General features: G+C 42.5%; 1 protein-coding gene across 5 annotated transcripts in view; it reads right to left on the bottom strand.

Moving 5' to 3' along the window:
* nalcn (sodium leak channel, non-selective) overlaps positions 1–16925 on the bottom strand; it is a 267054-nt gene extending 250129 nt beyond the window's left edge. For all 5 annotated transcript variants that reach the window (XR_008139651.1, XM_052521864.1, XM_052521866.1 and 2 more), the window contains exon 1: positions 16788–16925. The gene's annotated coding sequence lies outside the window, so the exon portion shown is untranslated. The remainder of the gene's footprint in view (positions 1–16787) is intronic.
* Positions 16926–18384: the final 1459 nt, after the last annotated feature.

Below are 18384 nucleotides of genomic sequence, written 5' to 3'. Positions count from 1 at the left end.
ACATCATTCAACAGTCCACAAGTCAGGACTATGTGCACATAGACCAAGTATCAAAGAAAACATAATCAATGTTCATTTCAATAAGTGTTAGACCTAGCAATTCCCTCTTAATTAATGTCAGTTCAATGTCAGCCTTACTAGGCACCTTGATAAAAAGAACAGTTACCCTGAACATATTTTTTTATTTACTTATTTTATTTCCCCTTTATTTAACCAGGTAAGCTAGTTGACAACAAGTTCTCATTCGCAACTGCGACCTGGCCAAGATAAAGCATAGCAATTTGACACATACAACAACACAGAGTTACACAGGGAATAAACAAAACATAGTCAATAATACAGTAGAACAAAAATGTCTATATACAGTGAGTGCAAATGATGTAAGATAAGGGAGTTAAGGCAATAAATAGGCCATGGTGGCGAAGTAATTACAATATAGCAATTAAACACTGGAATGGTAGATCGGCAGAAGATGAATGTGCAAGTAGAGATACTGGGGTGCTAAGGAGCAAAATAAATAAATAAATACAGTATGGGGATTAGGTAGGTAGATAGCCCACCTGTAAACAGCCCATCTATGTACATGTGCAGTGATCTGTGAGCTGCTCTGACATAAGCAAATTGCTTTCCAGTTGGACAGAGATGAAAGTAAAATCCTAATTATTCCATCCATTTGTTCACGACTCTGCCAAGACTCCTCTGCACATCACATGAGCACAATATAATTAACCTCGTCCATGGGCCATTATCAGTGACAATAAGTAGACTATAATTCCACTAGCGAGAGGGAAACAACATCCTTCTCCAATTGCACTTAGCAAAATACTTTAACGTCAATGTACACGTTTGGAAAATGGTCAAGGCATGGGGAAATTACATTAGACATAGAGAGGACAGTATAATGCCTATGCCCACTGTCTCTTTCACCTCACGGCCCCCCCAAAAAATAAATGTGTCCTCTAAACGCATCATGCTGTCAGAAGCAATTTGCGATGTAATTGCTACACTTAGCATATTATGTTGGTACAGATTTGAAGAAGAGTGAAAACTAAATTACAGGGTGTAAGTGCTATAATGTAGGAGTAAAGTTGCCAGAGACTACAATTAGCCTCCCATTTCAAGAGAGGGACATTTTCTCTCATGAGCAGGATGCAATCACCGGGCACATTAATTGTAGCTGTGAGTATCTATATTAGCTTCAACAAACTTAGGCCTACTGTCTAAGAGTTTGTTTCACACTTGAGGAGTGCACTCAGAAATAGGCCTGTACATTGCTATTGTAACTATAGAAAGAAAAATAAGTCTGAGGGTAGGTGACAAAGTACACTAATCTTATCCTTAAAAGGGGTAAATCCACAGTAACAGAGAAGCCTAAACTCACCTGTTCCCTTTAAAATGTATGCCAAGCTAAAACCACCGATTGAAACTAACAAACCATACACCTATATGCAGAAGTCTACTTCACAATTGCTGAACGTTTCACTAAGATGTGTCTACTTGAAAAACAGTGCAGAGGCAAAGTTTGGAAACAGAATGACAAAAGGCTCCCTTAGTTTTTATGTGACTACGTTTTCAAAAACTCTTAAATATCTAGTCCGAATTAGGAGTCAAATATGTCTGTAGAAAGATTGGGGTGTCGGCTATGATATGACACCTTGAGTTTGAAACTACAGTAAGTGAAGTGGATCAACACCTGGTAATAAAATGACGGTAACAGAATGACATCATGGGTCCTCGATCTGTACTATACAGAAATGCATAATTATCGATGTCATTCTCTTCATCGTGATGCATCCTGAGTAGGTACACGTAGGTATAAAAATGTCATATCCTCCTTTGCATGTTTGGGTATTATTCGACACACAGTCTATAATTCTAATGAACTCCGCCCCCAAACAAGGTTGGTCCAGACCAGACCAAATCTGCACCAATCATAGACGTCTATGCTTCACAAGTTTGGACATCACAGTACAGCGCAGTACCTTAGAGGAGAGGATCAGTAGAGCAGTATTTTTATTGATGTTTTTTAGCCCATAGATATTGTTGTAATTTTTTTGTCACTCAAATATCACATGAATACACATTAGACATGGACGACATGTAGAGAATATCAAGAAAATGTATCTTTAAGCCTGCAAAATTCTCTCCACCAACAAGATGGGTGTGAACAGTCTGTTTCATTAACAGTGCTTGTGCACATAGAAATAGAACTGGTGCGTGCTTTACTGTACAGTCGTGGCCAAAAGTTTTGAGAATGACACAAATATTAATTTTCACAGTCTGCTGCCTCAGTTTGAATGATGGCAATTTGCATATACTCCAGAATGTTATGAAGAGTGATCAGATGAATTGAAATTAATTGCAAAGTCCCTCTTTGCCATGCAAATGAACTGAATCCCCCAAAAACATTTCCACTGCATTTCAGCCCTGCCACAAAAGGACCAGCTGACATCATCTCAGTGATTCTCTCGTTAACACAGGTGTGGGTGTTGACGAGGACAAGGCTGGAGATCACTCTGTCATACTGATCGAGAACGAATAACAGACTGGAAGCTTCAAAAGGAGGGTGGTGCTTGGAATCATTGTTCTTCCTCTGTCAACCATGGTTACCTGCAAGGACAAACATGCCGTCATCATTGCTTTGCACAAAAAGGGCTTCACAGGCAAGGATATTGCTGCCAGTAAGATTGCACCTAAATCAACCATTTATCAGATCATCAAGAACTTCAAGGAGAGCGGTTAAATTGTTGTGAAGAAGGCTTCAGGACGCCCAAGAAAGTCCAGCAGGCACCTGGACCGTCTACTAAAGTTGATCAGCTGCGGGATCGGGACACCACCAGTACAGAGCTTGCTCAGGAATGGCAGCAGGCAGGTGTGAGTGCATCTGCACGCACAGTGAGGCGAAGACTTTTGGAGGGCGGCCTGGTGTCAAGAAGGGCAGCAAAGAAGCCACTTCTCTCGAGGAAAAACATCAGGGACAGACTGATATTCTGCAAAAGGTACAGGGATTGGACTGCTGAGGACTGGGGTAAAGTCATTTTCTCTGATGAATCCCCTTTCCGATTGTTTGGGTTTTCTAATGATCAATTGGCCTTTTAAAATTATGAACTTGGATTAGCTAACACAACATGCCACAGGAGTGATGGTTGCTGATAATGGGCCTCTGTACGCCGATGTAGATATTCCATTAAAAAATCTGACGTTTCCATCTACAATAGTCATTTACACAATGTCTAAACTATATTTTTGATCAATTTGATGTTATTTTAATGGGCAAAAAAATGTGCTTTAATTTAAAAACAAGGACATTTCTAAGTGACCTCAAACTTTTTAACAGTACTGTAGGTACTGGATGTCAGGAAGCTTGGCCCAGTGATGTGCTGGGCTGTATGCGCTACCCTCTGTAGCGCCTTAAGGTCAGTAGCTGAGCAGTTGCCATACCAGACGGTGATGCAACTGGTCAGGATGCTCTCGATGGTGCAGTTGTAGAACTTTTTGAGGATCTGGGGACCCATGACAAATCTTTTCAGTCTCCAGCAAACTTAATGACGGTGTTGGAGTCGTGCTTGGCCACGCAGTTGTAGGTGAACAGGGAGTATAGTAGGGGACTAAGCACACACCCCTGAGGTGCCCCAGTGTTGAGGATCAGCATCAGTCAGGAAGTCCAGGATCCAGTTGTGGAGGGAGGTGTTTAGTCCCAGGGTCCTTAGCTTAGTGATGAGCTTTGAGGGTACTATGGTGTTGAACGCTGAGCTGTAGTCAATGAACAGCATTCTCACATAGGTGTTCCTTTTTCTTCAGATGTTTTCACTCACGAGACTCCCAGTTACACAACAAATGTTCCTTTTGTTCCATAAAGCCAGAACCGTCCAGAGTAGTGATTGCTGGTTGGGCAGGCAGGTGTGGGCAGCAATCGGCTGAAGCGCATGCATTTGGTTTTACTTGCATTTAAGAGTAGTTGGAGGACACAGAAGGAGAGTTGTATGGCATTGAAGCTCATCATGAGGTTAGTTAACACAGTGTCCAAGGGAGGGCTAAAAGTATACAAAATGGTGTCGTCTGCGTAGAGGTAGATCAGAGAATCACCAGCAGCAAGAGCAACATCATTGATGTATACCGAAAAAAGGGGTCATCCTGAGAATTGAACCCTGTGGCACCCCCATAGAGACTGCCAGAGGTCCGGACAACAGGCCCTCCGATTTGACACACTGAACTCTATCAGAGAAGTAGTTGGTGAACCAGGCAAGGCAGTCATTTGAGAAACCAAGGCTGTTGAGTCTGCCAATAAGAATGTAGTGATTGACAGAGTCAAAAGCCATGGCCAGGTCGATGAATACAGCTGCACACTATTGTCTCTTATCGATGGCAGTTATGATATCGTTTAGGACCTTGAGCATGGCTGAAGTGCACCCATGACCAGCTCAGAAACCAGATTGCATAGTGGAGGGGGCACGGTAGGATTCTAAATGGCCGGTGATCTGTTTGGTAACTTGGCTTTCAAAGACCTTAGAAAGGCAGGCTCGGATAGATATAGGTCTATAGCAATTTGGGTCTAGAGTGTCTCCCCCTTTGAAGAGGGGGGTGTCTGCGGCAGCTTTCCAATCTTTGGGGATCTCAGAGATACGAAAGAGAAGATAAACAGGCTAGAAATAGTGGTTGCAACAATTTCGGCAGATAATTTTAGAAAGAGGGTCCAGATTGTCTAGCCCGGCTGATTTGTAGGGGTCCAGATTTTGCAGCTCTTTCAGAACATCAGCTATCTGGATTTGGGAGAAAGAGAAATGGGGGAGGCTTGGGCAAGTTGCTGTGGGGTGTGCAGTCCTGTTGACTGGAGTAGGGGTAGCCAGGTGGAAAGCATGGCCACCCGTAAAAAAAAAAAAAGCCTTGAATCTCAAATATCATGGATTTATCGGTGGTGACAGTGTTTCCTAGCCTCAGTGCAGTGGGCAGCTGGGAGGAGGTGCTCTTATTCTCCATGAACTTTACAGTGTCCCAGAACTTTTTGGAGTTTGTGCTACAGGATGCAAATTTCTGTTTGAAAAAGCTAGCCTTTGCTTTCCCAACTGACTGTGTATATTGACTCCTAACTTCCCTGAAAAATTGCATATGACAGGGGCTATTCGATGCTCATGCAGTACGCCACAGGATGTTTTGGTGCTGGTCAAGGGCAGTCAGGTCTGGAGTGAAACAAGGGCTATATCCATTCCTGGTTATATATTTTTGAACGGGGCATGCTTATTTAAGATGGTGAGGAAAGCCCTTTTAACCTCTCTGCGCACGGAACCCGCTAGCGGGCTGAAATTCCACAACATACGGTGACCGCTACATAAATAGTCATATTAAACATGTATCGAAAGCCTAGAATATTGCTAATCCAACTGCATTGTCAGATTTAAAGAAGGATTTACTGCGAAAGAATACGATGCGATTATCTGAGCATAGAGCCCCATAAAAAAATACAAAAATTAACCAGCACAGGCGTAACATAATCACAAACTGCATTAAAATAAATTGTTTACCTTTGATGATCTTTGTCTGTTTGCAATTCCAATGCTCATTGTTACATAATGAATGATCCTTTGTTTGATAAAATCCGTTTTTATAGCCTAACACAAAACATTTTGTGAACCGCTTGTGTCGTGAATTCCGTCTCATTCCATATTCGACGACACATTACAGGTAAATAACCCACACAGAACGTGATTTTTCCAGTCATGTTTGGTTTCACTGCAATCAACTGGTTTGTTGGTAACACAATCAAACATGATGGGCCATTTCGCGGGACGTATTGAATGAAAGAAACCGATTTGAAGACAACAAGTCATGACATCATTGTGCACCAATGATTTGCCCGCTGTTTCGTTGATTGATTGTCTTTTAACCCAATGACCACTGATCGTCTTGAAATCTAGCTGGGTAGATGGCCAATGAGCTGAGCTAAACGGCAATATGCCATGTTTATGTGTTGCAAGACCAACCCATGTAGTAACCTCCAGCGTAAAGTGAGTCATTCGCTATTGAAGTTTCATACCGGAAGGAGAAACACATGTTACGCACTGCATTGTTTGGTGAGCACGCAGATTCAGCTGTTTATATATCAATCATTATGGCGACTAAGTCAGGGAAAGCTAAATCTAAGTCTAGATATACAGATGCACACACAATTTTAGAATAAATTGATTGGGAAGGTGAGACAGAGAATGTTGTAGGACGAAAGTAAAGGGGCTGAATAATTTTGCACGCCCAATTTTTCAGTTTTTGATTTGTTAAAAAAGTTTGAAATATCCAATAAATGTCATTCCACTTCATGATTGTGTCCCACTTGTTGTTGATTCTTCACAAAAAAATACAGTTTTATATCTTTATGTTTGAAGCCTGAAATGTGGCAAAAGGTCGCAAAGTTCAAGGGGGCCGAATACTTTCGCAAGGCACTGTTGTTGAATGTGCTGACAACAAAATCACAAATATTATCAATGGAAATCAAATTTATCAACCCATGGAGGTCTGGATTTGGAGTTACACTCAAAATGAAAGTGGAAAACCACACTACAGGCTGATCCAACTTTGATGTAATGTCTTTAAAACAAGTCTAAATGAGGCTCAGTGGTGCGTGTGGCCTCCACGTGCCTGTATGACCTCCCTACAACACCTGGGCATGCTCCTGATGAGGTGGCGGATGGTCTACTGAGGAATCTCCTCCCAGACCTGGACTAAAGCATCTGCCAACTCCTGGAAAGTCTGTGGTGCAACGTGGCGTTGGTGGATGGAGCGAGACATGAAGTCCCAGATGTGCTCAATTGGATTCAGATCTGGGGAACGGGCGGGCCAGTCCATAGTATCAATGCCTTCCTCTTGCAGGAACTGCTGACACACTCCAGCCACATGAGGTCTAGCATTGTCTTGCATGGGGAGGAACCCAGGGCCAACCGCACCAGCATATACTCTCACAAGGGGTCTGAGGATCTCCTCTCGGTACCTAATGGCAGTCAGGCTACTTCTGGCGAGCACATGGAGGGCTGTGCGGCCCCCCAAAGAAATGCCACCCCACACCATGACTGACCCACCACCAAACCGGTCATGCTGGAGGATGTTGCAGGCAGCAGAACGTTCTCCACGGCGTCTCCAGACTGTCACGTCTGTCACATGTGCTCAGTGTGAACCTGCTTTCACCTGTGAAGAGCACAGGGCGCCAGTGGTGAATTTGCCAATCTTGGTGTTCTCTGGCAAATGAAAAACGTCCTGCACGGTGTTGGGCTGTAAGCACAACCCCCACCTGTGGACGTCGGGTCCTCATACCACCCTCATGGAGTCTGTTTCTGACTGTTTGAGCAGACACATGCACATTTGTGGCCTGCTGGAGGTCATTTTGCAGGGCTCTGGCAGTGCTCCTCCTGCTCCTCCTTGCACAAAGGCGGAGGTAGCGGTCCTGCTGCTGGGTTGTTGCCCTCCTACGGCCTCCTCCACGTCTCCTGATGTACTGGCCTGTCTCCTGGTAGCGCCTCCATGCTCTGGACACTACGCTGACAGAAACAGCAAACCTTCTTGCCACAGCTCGCATTGATGTGTCATCCTGGATGAGCTGCACTACCTGAGCCACTTGTGTGGGTTGTAGACTCCGTCTCATGCTACCACTAGAATGAAAACACCGCTAGCATTAAAAAGTGACCAAAACATCAGCCAGGAAGCATAGGAACTGAGAAGTGGTCCCCACCTGCAGAACCACTCCTTTATTGGGGGTGTCTTGCTAATTGCCTATAATTCCCACCTGTTGTCTATTCCATTTGCACAACAGCATGTGAAATGTATTGTCAATCAGTGTTGCTTCCTAAGTGGACAGTTTTATTTCACAGAAGTGTGATTGACTTGGAGTTACATTGTGTTGTTTCAGTGTTCCCTTTATTTTTTTGAGCAGTGTATATTTTTTCATATTTTTTAATAAAATAATAATAATTTTCATATTGTTTTTTCCATTTTATTTCTCTAAATTTTTTGCAGGGGGTGTGTTAGAATACCATTTTGGTATTTTGTATATAGTTATTTGTTTCAAAATGTATACCTTCACCAATTTGGTCACTTGGGTACATTTGGGCTACTTGTGTGGGACAACTGGGTGACTTCATGATAAATGTCATGTATTGCACACTCATTTTGTAAGTTATCATTCTGAAACTTTGCACAAGTACTGTTGCCCTCTTATATCTTTCACTGAAATTGTCCCCATCATCCTATCTGAATGTTTGTTTTATCTTGTTCATTTTAAAGATGATGATACAAAAATAAAAATAAAAAACGTATGGTTTTTTTTCATTGTTTTATCTAAACCAGATCTATTGTGTTATATTCTCCTACATTCAATTCACACTTCAGAGTGTTTTCTTTCAAATGGTACCACAAATATGCATATCCTTGGTTCTGTGCCTGAGTTACAGGCTGTTAGATTTGGGTATGTAATTGCACAAAGTAGGGGGGGGAGCTGTAAGAGGTTATTAAAGAACAGCCAGGCATCCTCTACTATCGGAATTAGGTCAATATCCTTCCAGGATACCCGGGCCAGGTCGATTAGAAAGGCCTGCTCGCTGAAGTGTTTTAGGGACCGATTTTAGGGACTTTCCTCCTTCTGATGACCAGGTGGTGAATCGCATCTCTGCATGTCTGGCAGACATATCAGTGTGGATGACGGATCACCACCTCAAGCTGAACCTCGGCAAGACGGAGCTGCTCTTCCTCCCGGGGAAGGACTGCCCGTTCCATGATCTCGCCATCACGGTTGACAACTCCATTGTGTCCTCCTCCCAGAGCGCTAAGAACCTTGGCGTGATCCTGGACAACACCCTGTCGTTCTCAACTAACATCAAGGCGGTGGCCCGTTCCTGTAGGTTCATGCTCTACAACATCCGCAGAGTACGACCCTGCCTCACACAGGAAGCTGCGCAGGTCCTAATCCAGGCACTTGTCATCTCCCGTCTGGATTACTGCAACTCGCTGTTGGCTGGGCTCCCTGCCTGTGCCATTAAACCCCTACAACTCATCCAGAACGCCGCAGCCCGTCTGGTGTTCAACCTTCCCAAGTTCTCTCACGTCACCCCGCTCCTCCGCTCTCTCCACTGGCTTCCAGTTGAAGCTCGCATCCGCTACAAGACCATGGTGCTTGCCTACGGAGCTGTGAGGGGAACGGCACCTCAGTACCTCCAGGCTCTGATCAGGCCCTACACCCAAACAAGGGCACTGCGTTCATCCACCTCTGGCCTGCTCGCCTTCCTACCATTGAGGAAGTACAGTTCCCGCTCAGCCCAGTCAAAACTGTTCGCTGCTCTGGCTCCCCAATGGTGGAACACACTCCCTCACGACGCCAGGACAGCGGAGTCAATCACCACCTTCCGGAGACACCTGAAACCCCACCTCTTTAAGGAATACCTAGGATAGGATAAAGTAATCCTTCTCACCCCCCTTAAAAGATTTAGATGCACTATTGTAAAGTGGCTGTTCCACTGGATGTCATAAGGTGAATGCACCAATTTGTAAGTCGCTCTGGATAAGAGCGTCTGCTAAATGACTTAAATGTAATGTAAATGTATTACAGACGCAGGCAATGAGGCAGTGATCGCTGAGATCCTGGTTGAAGACATCAGAGGTGTATTTGGAGGGCAGGTTGATTAGGAGGATATCTATGAGGGTGCCCGTGTTTACGGATTTGGGGTTGTACCTGGATTTGTGTGAGACTGAGGGAATCAAGCTTAGATTGTAGGATGGCCAGGGTGTTAAGCATGTCCCAGTATAGGTCACCTATCAGCACAAGCTCTAAAGATAGATGGGGAGGAATCAATGCACATATGCTGGGGGCAGAAGGTGGTCTATAGCAAGCGGCAACGGTGAGAGACATGTTTCTGGAAGGGTGGATTTTAAAGATTAGAAGCTCAAATTGTTTGGGCACAGATCTGGATAGTAAGACAGAACTCTGCAGGCTAACTCCGCCCCCTTTGGCAGTTCTATCTTGTCAGAAAATATTATAGTTAGGGATGGAAATTTCAGGGTTTTGGTGGTCTTCCTAAGCCAGGATTCAGACACGGCTAGGACACCCGGGTTGGCAGAGTGTGCTAAAGCAGTGAATAAAACAAACTTAGGGAGGAGGCTTCTAATGTTAACATGCATGAAACCAAGGTTTTTACGGTTACAGAAGTCAATAAATGAGAGCGCCTAGGGAATGGGACTGGAGCTAGGCACTGTGTTTAGCTCTATTTCGTTTATTTTTATCCTAAAAAACGCCTTAGTCCTTGCTGTTGACAAGCATGCCCATAACATTATGCAGCCACCACTATGCTTGAAAATATGAAGAGTGGTGTGTTGAGTGATGTGTTGTGTTAGATTTGCCCCAACCATAACACTTTGTAGACAAAGTTAATTTATTTTTAATATTTTTATTCTGTTAAGGCTTTCTTCTTTTCACACTGACATTTAGATAAGTATTGTGGAGTAACGACAATGTTGTTGAACAATTCTCAGTTTTTCATATCTGTAACAGTTTTAAAGTCACCATTGGACTCATGGTGAAATCCCTGAGCGGTTTCCTTCCTCTCCCGCAACCGAGTTAGGAAAGACTGCTGTATCTTTGTAATGACTTGTTAAGCAAATGTTTAACTCCGGTCATAAAAAAATGTGTTGAATACTTATTGACTCACATTTCAGTTCATTTTTTATGAATTTGTAAATGTTACCGACCGCCCTTTTTCAGTCTTATGTAGCAAAATTTGAAATTGTGTTTTTTACATTGGATAAAAGCAGACAAAGAGCTAAAAATGATATAGCATACATTGCATTTGAGGAACAATGGGAAAGTAATTCTGCTTTGAAAGATGACAAACTTGTAACCTCACTTTTGAGAAAATGGCCTTTGAATATTTTGGTACCAACTTGTCGACACCCATTCAGTATCGTTCACACTCTCTTGAGGTTTAGCCCGACCCATCTCTTTAAGGGTTGATTCGAGCATTCTGTACAAACAATAGCAGTCAAGCACCCAAGCTAACTGGCTAACTTGCTAGCTACTTCCAGACACAAATTAGAGAAAAGCTCACTGAACTGTTTTTATGTTATCCAGAGAGTTGGTGACTGCAACTGTGCCGTCAGATTGTCAGGTCATAAATTCAAAGCGTTTTGCTTTCGGAGCGTTCAGAGCGCACACTGGAATCACTGGCCAATGAGTAGAGTTGATCCGAATGTTGAACGGCAGTCAAGCACCCAAGCTAACTGGCTAATATTGGCTAATTTTTCAGTTTTTGATTTGTTAAAAAAGTTTGAAATATCCAATAAATGTCGTTCCACTTCATGATTGTATTCCACTTGTTGTTGATTCTTCACAAAAAAATACAGTTTTATATCTTTATGTTTGAAGCCTGAAATGTGGCAAAAGGTCGCAAAGTTCAAGGGGGCCGAATACGTTCGCAAGGCACTGTATATTTCCACTTACACATGATGGGGTATTATGTGTAAACCATTGACACATCTCAACTGAATCCATGTTAAATTCAGGCTGAAAAAAGTGTGAATACTTTAAGGGTAGTTGCTAACAGCATGACAAGACACTAGGCAATTTTTCTTAACATTACAGTAGGCAAATAATTTATTCTAAACTAAATAGAAATGTTAATAATAGTTGGCAGAGGCCTTTGTAACATTGTTGTGTTTTTATGTATATATATATATATATATATATATATATATATAGATTTATTTATTTACAGTACCAGTCAAAAGTTTGGGCCCACCTACTAATTTGAGGTTTTTTCTTTATTTTCACTATATTATACAATGCAGACTAATAGTGAAGACATCAAAACTATGAAACAACACATATGGAATCATGTAGTAACCACAAAAAAAGAGTTGCACAAATCAAAATATATTTTATATTTTAGAGTTTCCACCCTTTGCCTTGATGACAGCTTTGCACACTCTTGGCATTCTCTCGACCAGCTTCACCTGGAATGCTTTTCCAACAAGCTTGAAGGAGTTCCCACATATGCTGAGCACTTATTGGATGCTTTTTAAAATTGTTATTTTACCTGCTAAGTTGTGAGAGAACACATTCTCATTAACAGCAATGACCTGGGGAATAGTTACAGGAGAGGAGTGGGGGGGAGGAGGAGGGGGGTAATGAGACAATTGTAATCTGGGAATGATTAGGTGACCATGATGACAGCAACCTACAGAGGGCAATGTTCCCAATCACTGCCCTGGGGCATTGGAATATTTTCTTTAGACCAGAAGAAAGGGACCCTCATACTGGCCCTCCAACACCACTTCCAGCAGCATCTGGTCTCCCATCCAGGGACCGACCAGGACCAACCCTGTTTAGCTTCAAAAGCAAGCCAACAGTGGGATGCAGGGTGGTATACTTACTTAAAACTATACACTTGTTTTGAGTTTCTGCTTGAAATAGTTTAAGTGTCATGTATAGTGGTGTGCTTTTAGCAAAATTTAGGCATTGTTGATGCATACATTTTTGCCTTTTTCTAATAAAGATCCAATCCTGACAATGTTTTGGGAGACATGTAAGACTTTGTTCATGTTTTTTTTCTTCACTCTGCAGTCCAACTCATCCCAAACCATTTCATTTGGGTTGAGGTTGGGTGATTGTGGAGGCCAGGTCATCTGAAGCAGCACTCCATCACCCTCCTTCTTGGTCAAATAGTCCTTACACAACCTGGAGGTGTTAGACCATGATGACCTGATTCACACAGTCTCCTCTGAACAGCTGACATTGAGATTTGTCTGTTACTTGAACTCTGTGAAGCATTTATTTGGGCTGCAATCTGAGGTGCAGTTAACGGCAATGAACTTATCCTCTGCAGCAGAGTTAACTCTGAGTCTTCCAATCCTGTGGCGGTCCACATCAGACAGTTTCATCATAGCGCTTGATGTTTCATGACATTTTCCCGATTGACTTACCTTCATGTCTTAAAGAAATGATGGATTGTTGATTCTCTGCTTATTCGCTGTTCTTGCCATAATATGGACTTGGTCTTTTACCAAATAGGGCTATCTTCTGTATACCGCCCTACCTTGTCACAACATAACTGATTGGCTGAAACGCATTAAGAAGGAAAGAAATTCCGCAAATTAACTTTTAACGAGGCACACCTGTTAATTGAAATGCATTCCAGGTGACTACCTCATGAAACTGGTTGAGAGTATGCCAAGACTGTGCAATGCTGTCATCAAGGAAAAGGGTGGCTCCTTTGAAGAATCTCAAATATAAAATATATTTTGATTTGTTTAACACTTTTTTGGTTACTACATGATTCCATATGTGTTATTTAATAGTTTTGATGTCTTCACTATTATTCTACAATGTAGAAAATAGTAAAAATAAAGAAAAACCCTGGAATGAGTAGGTGTGTCAAAACTTTTGACTGGTACTGTATATATTCTTTTAACTTTTTAACCCTTTCTCTCCCCAATTGGTAGTTACAGTCTTGTTCCATCGCTGCAACTCCCTTACAGACTCGGGAGAGACGAAGGTCGAAACATGACCCTGCACAGGATCGAACCCGGGTCTGTAGTGACGCCTCAAGCACTGCGATGCAGTGCCTTAGACCGCTGCGCCACTCGGGAGGCTCATTTTCATGTATTTCTACCTTTTAAGACATTTTCTGAAAAACATATCTATCCCTTCATTTCCCCAAAATATAGACTCTAAGCTTTCATTTGACAACAAATTTGATATGCTAAAAACATGTTTTATATGTTCAAACAGCTCTTCTGTGAAGTTGTGACTTCCGACACACGCCTAGTTTCCTGAATCGGGTCACAGGCAAGGTAACTATATCATTCGAACTCTCTGTGCCACACTAGCTTCCTTAGTATGGCACACCCCTGTTTTGCCCTGCATGCCCTATCCTTTGATCATGACTCTCAGTTCCATTACAATACACATAAGAGTCATTGGACGAAGGCGTCTTCTGTACAGGGAATTCACAAGGTTGCAGGCCAAAACGGCATCCCTAGCCGTGTCCTCAGAGCATGCGCAGACAAGCTGGCTGGTGTGTTTACGGACATATTCAATCCCTCCCTGTCCCAGTCTGCTGTTCCCACATGCTTTAAGATGGCCATCATTGCTCCTGTACCCAATAAAGCATTGGTAACGGAACTAAATGACTAACGCCCTGTAGCACCTCAATAGATCCACAGACGACGTAATCGCCATCGTTACTGCACACTGCCCTATCCCACCTGGACAAGAGGAATACCTATATAAGAATGCTGTTCATTGACTATAGCTCAGCATTCAACACCATAGTTCCCTCCAAGCTCATCATTAAGCTCGAGGCCCTGGGTGTGAACCCCGCCCTGTGCAACTGGGTCCTGGACTTCCCGACGGGCCGCCCCCCTAGGTGGTGAAGGTAAGAAACAACACCTACACTTCGCTGATCCTCAACACTGGGGCTGTACAAGGGTGTGTGCTCAGCCCCCTCCTATCCTCCATGTTCACCCATGACTGCGTGGCCAGCACGCCTCCAACTCAATCATCAAGTTTGCAGACGACACAACAGTAGTAGGCTTGATTACCAACAATGACAAGACTAATAACCTCTCACTCAACATCAACAAAACAAAGGAGATGAGCGTGGACCTCAGAAAACAGAAAAGGGAGCAGCCCCCTATCCACATCGAAGGGGAACGCAGTGGAGAAGGTGGAAAGGTTTAAGTTCCTCTGCGTACACATCACTGAGAAACTGAAATGGTCCACCCACAAAGACAGTGTGGTGAAGAAGGCGCAACAGCGAAATTTGGCTTGGCACCTAAAACCTCACAAACTTTAACAGATACACAATTGAGAGCATCCTGTTGGGCTGTATCATCGCGTGGTATGACAACTTCACCAACCGCAACCACAGGGCTCTCCAGAGGGTGGTGTGGTCTTCCCAATGCATCACAGGGGGAAAACTACCAGCCCTCCAGGACACCTACAGAACCAGATGTCGTTGATGATCTTTTTTGCCATCCTGTGACAACAACCACCCGAGCCACTGCCTGTTCACCCTGCTATCATCCAGAAGGCGAGGTCAGTACATGTACATCCAAGCTGGGAGAAATTGAAAAACAGCTTCTATCTCAAGGCCGTCAGACTGTTAAATAGCCATCACTAGCACATCATGGTAGTCTATGCCGCTCTGACATTGCTCATCCATATATTTATATATTCTTAATTCCATTCCTTTACTTAGATTTGTGTGTATATGTTGTGAAATTGTTTGATATTACGTGTTAGATATTACTGCACTGTCCGAGCTAGAAACACAAGCATTTCGCTACACCCACAATAACATCTGCTGAACACGTGTATGTGACCAATACATTTTGATTTGATCAGAACATTAACATGCGTCACTTGCGGTACGATTTTGGAAGCATAAGGACCTTATCTTCCCAAATAATAAAAACAATCCGAAAGGCTAAATTGATACACACCTTTATAGGGTTACGGTTTCCACACGGCCATATTTCCATGTAATGGCGGTTGTTTACAGAAAACAAACGAAAGACAGCTAATTAGCACAGGTAGTCACTCTACGTGTCTCCGAACACCTGTGTGTAAACGGAAGACAGACGCCACTGACGTGTTGTCACAACAAAAATACTGTCGGCTGCAACTGTGTTAAAATAGTGCACAGTAAAGTGTGTATTTTGCATTTGAGAAATGACTGTTTGGCTGAAAGTAGAATAACTAAAGACAACCTAAAGTAAAGTGTTGCCAACCACTTTCCAAAGTCAATTTCAAATGCAAATGCAATCAATTGAATCCATTGTCCAAGAAAGTGTTTGATGTGACTGACTTGCATTTAAGGACCTATTTCGTTCATTGGGAAATGACAAAAGCAATTCCATCCACAAGATCTGCAGTGGTGCCATAGAAAAAGTTGTGCAATCAAAATCAGCCAATTAAGACTTTGAGACAAAAAAAAAAACACTTCAAACAAACATGCAAGCAAAGTATACATTTGATATGGTATTCCATTAACTTCTGAAGGCAATGGGGAATAGCGTGCGTACACATGAGGAATTGAAGATAACACTTACAGAAGAGGCCTAGCGACTACAATAATTGCATTTTCACACAGTGTTAAAACAGCTTCCGACATGCACATCCATTTCAAAGACCATGGCACTATTATAAAGGATGTCCAGTGTATGGTTTCCTTCCATGACTGATAAAAACAATATAATATCAATCAAATGTACATACACAAAAATAGTCGTGTCAGCATCCATCTTCAATGCAAGGTGCAACCTGGCTGGCATTGGTTACATCAAATGTAGCAGGTATTTAATCTATTACAGAGATTATGTTGCCGATTTTTTCATTTGGTAATGCATGCCCATATTGAGACTGGAAATCCTCAGACATTGACCGAATGACATCTGCTTCTTCACCAAGGTTACTATGGAAACTGATAGGAACCAAGCTACATCAACAACAAAAAATATGCAAAAATCACGGTATTATTGTATCCAATATGTAATGTTCAGCGGTTGTAATGTGTTTCTGTTCGAAGCGAATAAAGCGCTTGTCGAAACGTGAAGAATAATAATATGCACCTAATAAAAATGCGGTTTTGGAAGGAAGGACTGGCCATAACCTGTGCATGCACCGTTTTACTTCCTGGAAATGATACAAGCAAACACACATTCAACGCAGTCCTTCGTCGACACTCACACCCTCCGCGTTCTCATTCGATCGCTTCAAGGTAAATGAAGCATCAAATCAGATAAATGTTTAAATCACTTACGCGATAAGGGTGTATATTCCCGGTTATCGGTGGCAGTGTGTCGTTCTCTCAATGACATCAGCTGTTTTCCGGTGTGTGTTGTGACGATGGAGCGTGCGGGCGCGCGCACGGAGCTGCAATCACCTCCAATAGTATCCATCTACAGCCCCGCAGCATAGCCTGTCACAAAAACAAATACAGTCACCATCAACTGGTGTGTGTGTATTTGGCAGGGATTATGATGACTTTACATTTAATTAGGGTTTCAAGCAGCGAAGCTGTTTGAAGTTGTTCCTGTTCATTATTCTTATTATTATTATGTTCCTTTTTCTGCCATTTTGGTGAAAAAATGTGAATCTCTATGAGATGAAAAGGCCCAGGACTGTGTAATTTAGCAACATGGCAAAGGCCCCTCTCATGCCACACCATGCCAATTGGCCACATGGTATCACTATAATTAGGCACTATGGGCTGTGGTATATAGACTATATACCACGGCTAAGGGCTGTTCTTATTCACGACGCAACAAGGAGTGCCTGGATATAGGCCTTAGCCGTGGTATATTGGCCATATACCACAAACCCCCCAGATTCCTTACTGCTATTATAAACTGGTTACTGACGTAACTAGAGCAGTAAAAATGCATGTTTTGTCATACCCGTGGTATATGGTTTGATATACCACGGCTGTCAGCCAATCAGCAGGAAATGATGATAAGATGAACACATAGGCCTATCTTTCTATCCATTCTTAGCCTGCAATGTCAGTAATTTGTGTGGTATAAAAAAAGATTCCTCTAATATATAAAAGGACGTAGATTTGCATGAAATGTTTATAGAAGGAAATTTCTTCTTGTACTTGCGAATACAATAATCGATTCATGAAATGCTTTTACTGTAAAGGAGATCTTTCCGCCTCTACTCTTATCCACAGTGGTATCTGAACCCACAACATTCTGGCACACAGCCCTGTACCCTATCAAAATTCCTGCATTGCCATTTAATGTTTACAGGATGAATAAACATTTCTTAAACTGCATATCTAAGACTCTGATCTGATCAAGAAATTAGGGTAAACGTTAGGCATGTTCTCTGCTATCCACTTAGTTTCAATTATTATTTTGGGTACAGGGGAGGGTCACTTGTTGTTGATTTTCAAGCAATCAGGGAGGTTTTAGGTCAAATATATTTTGCTGAAGGGAGGGCCATCCATTTTAATTTCATTGTATTATTCTGTTTTAATGTTACTCCTGAATCACTATGATAAATATAAGCGTTTTTCTTCCGTGTATTTTTTAACAGAGCTGAGATGTACTTTGAAGTGAAATCAGTCATTGATACAGACACGGTAGCAGGAAGATTTGAATGCCTTAAACCAAGAGGTTGTGGGTTTGAATTCCAGTTGAGAACATGATAAATAATAATTACTGTATGAATAAATATCACAATGTAATCATGAATGTCAAAGTGTGTCAAATATGTCAGTGAACACCAGGGGACCGTGATACAATGTCCCAAGAACGTTCAGTGGACCTTCAGGGGACCATGACACAACATCTCAAGAAAGTCCTAAAAACGTCCCCAGGGATGTCCCCGGGACAAACTAGACAAACCCTCCA

This window comes from Oncorhynchus keta, chromosome 7 (genome assembly GCF_023373465.1).
Source record: "Oncorhynchus keta strain PuntledgeMale-10-30-2019 chromosome 7, Oket_V2, whole genome shotgun sequence".
NCBI classification, from domain to species: Eukaryota; Metazoa; Chordata; class Actinopteri; order Salmoniformes; family Salmonidae; genus Oncorhynchus; species Oncorhynchus keta.
Note: the sequence above shows the minus strand (reverse complement) of the source record. Positions and strands in the feature narration are given on the sequence as shown.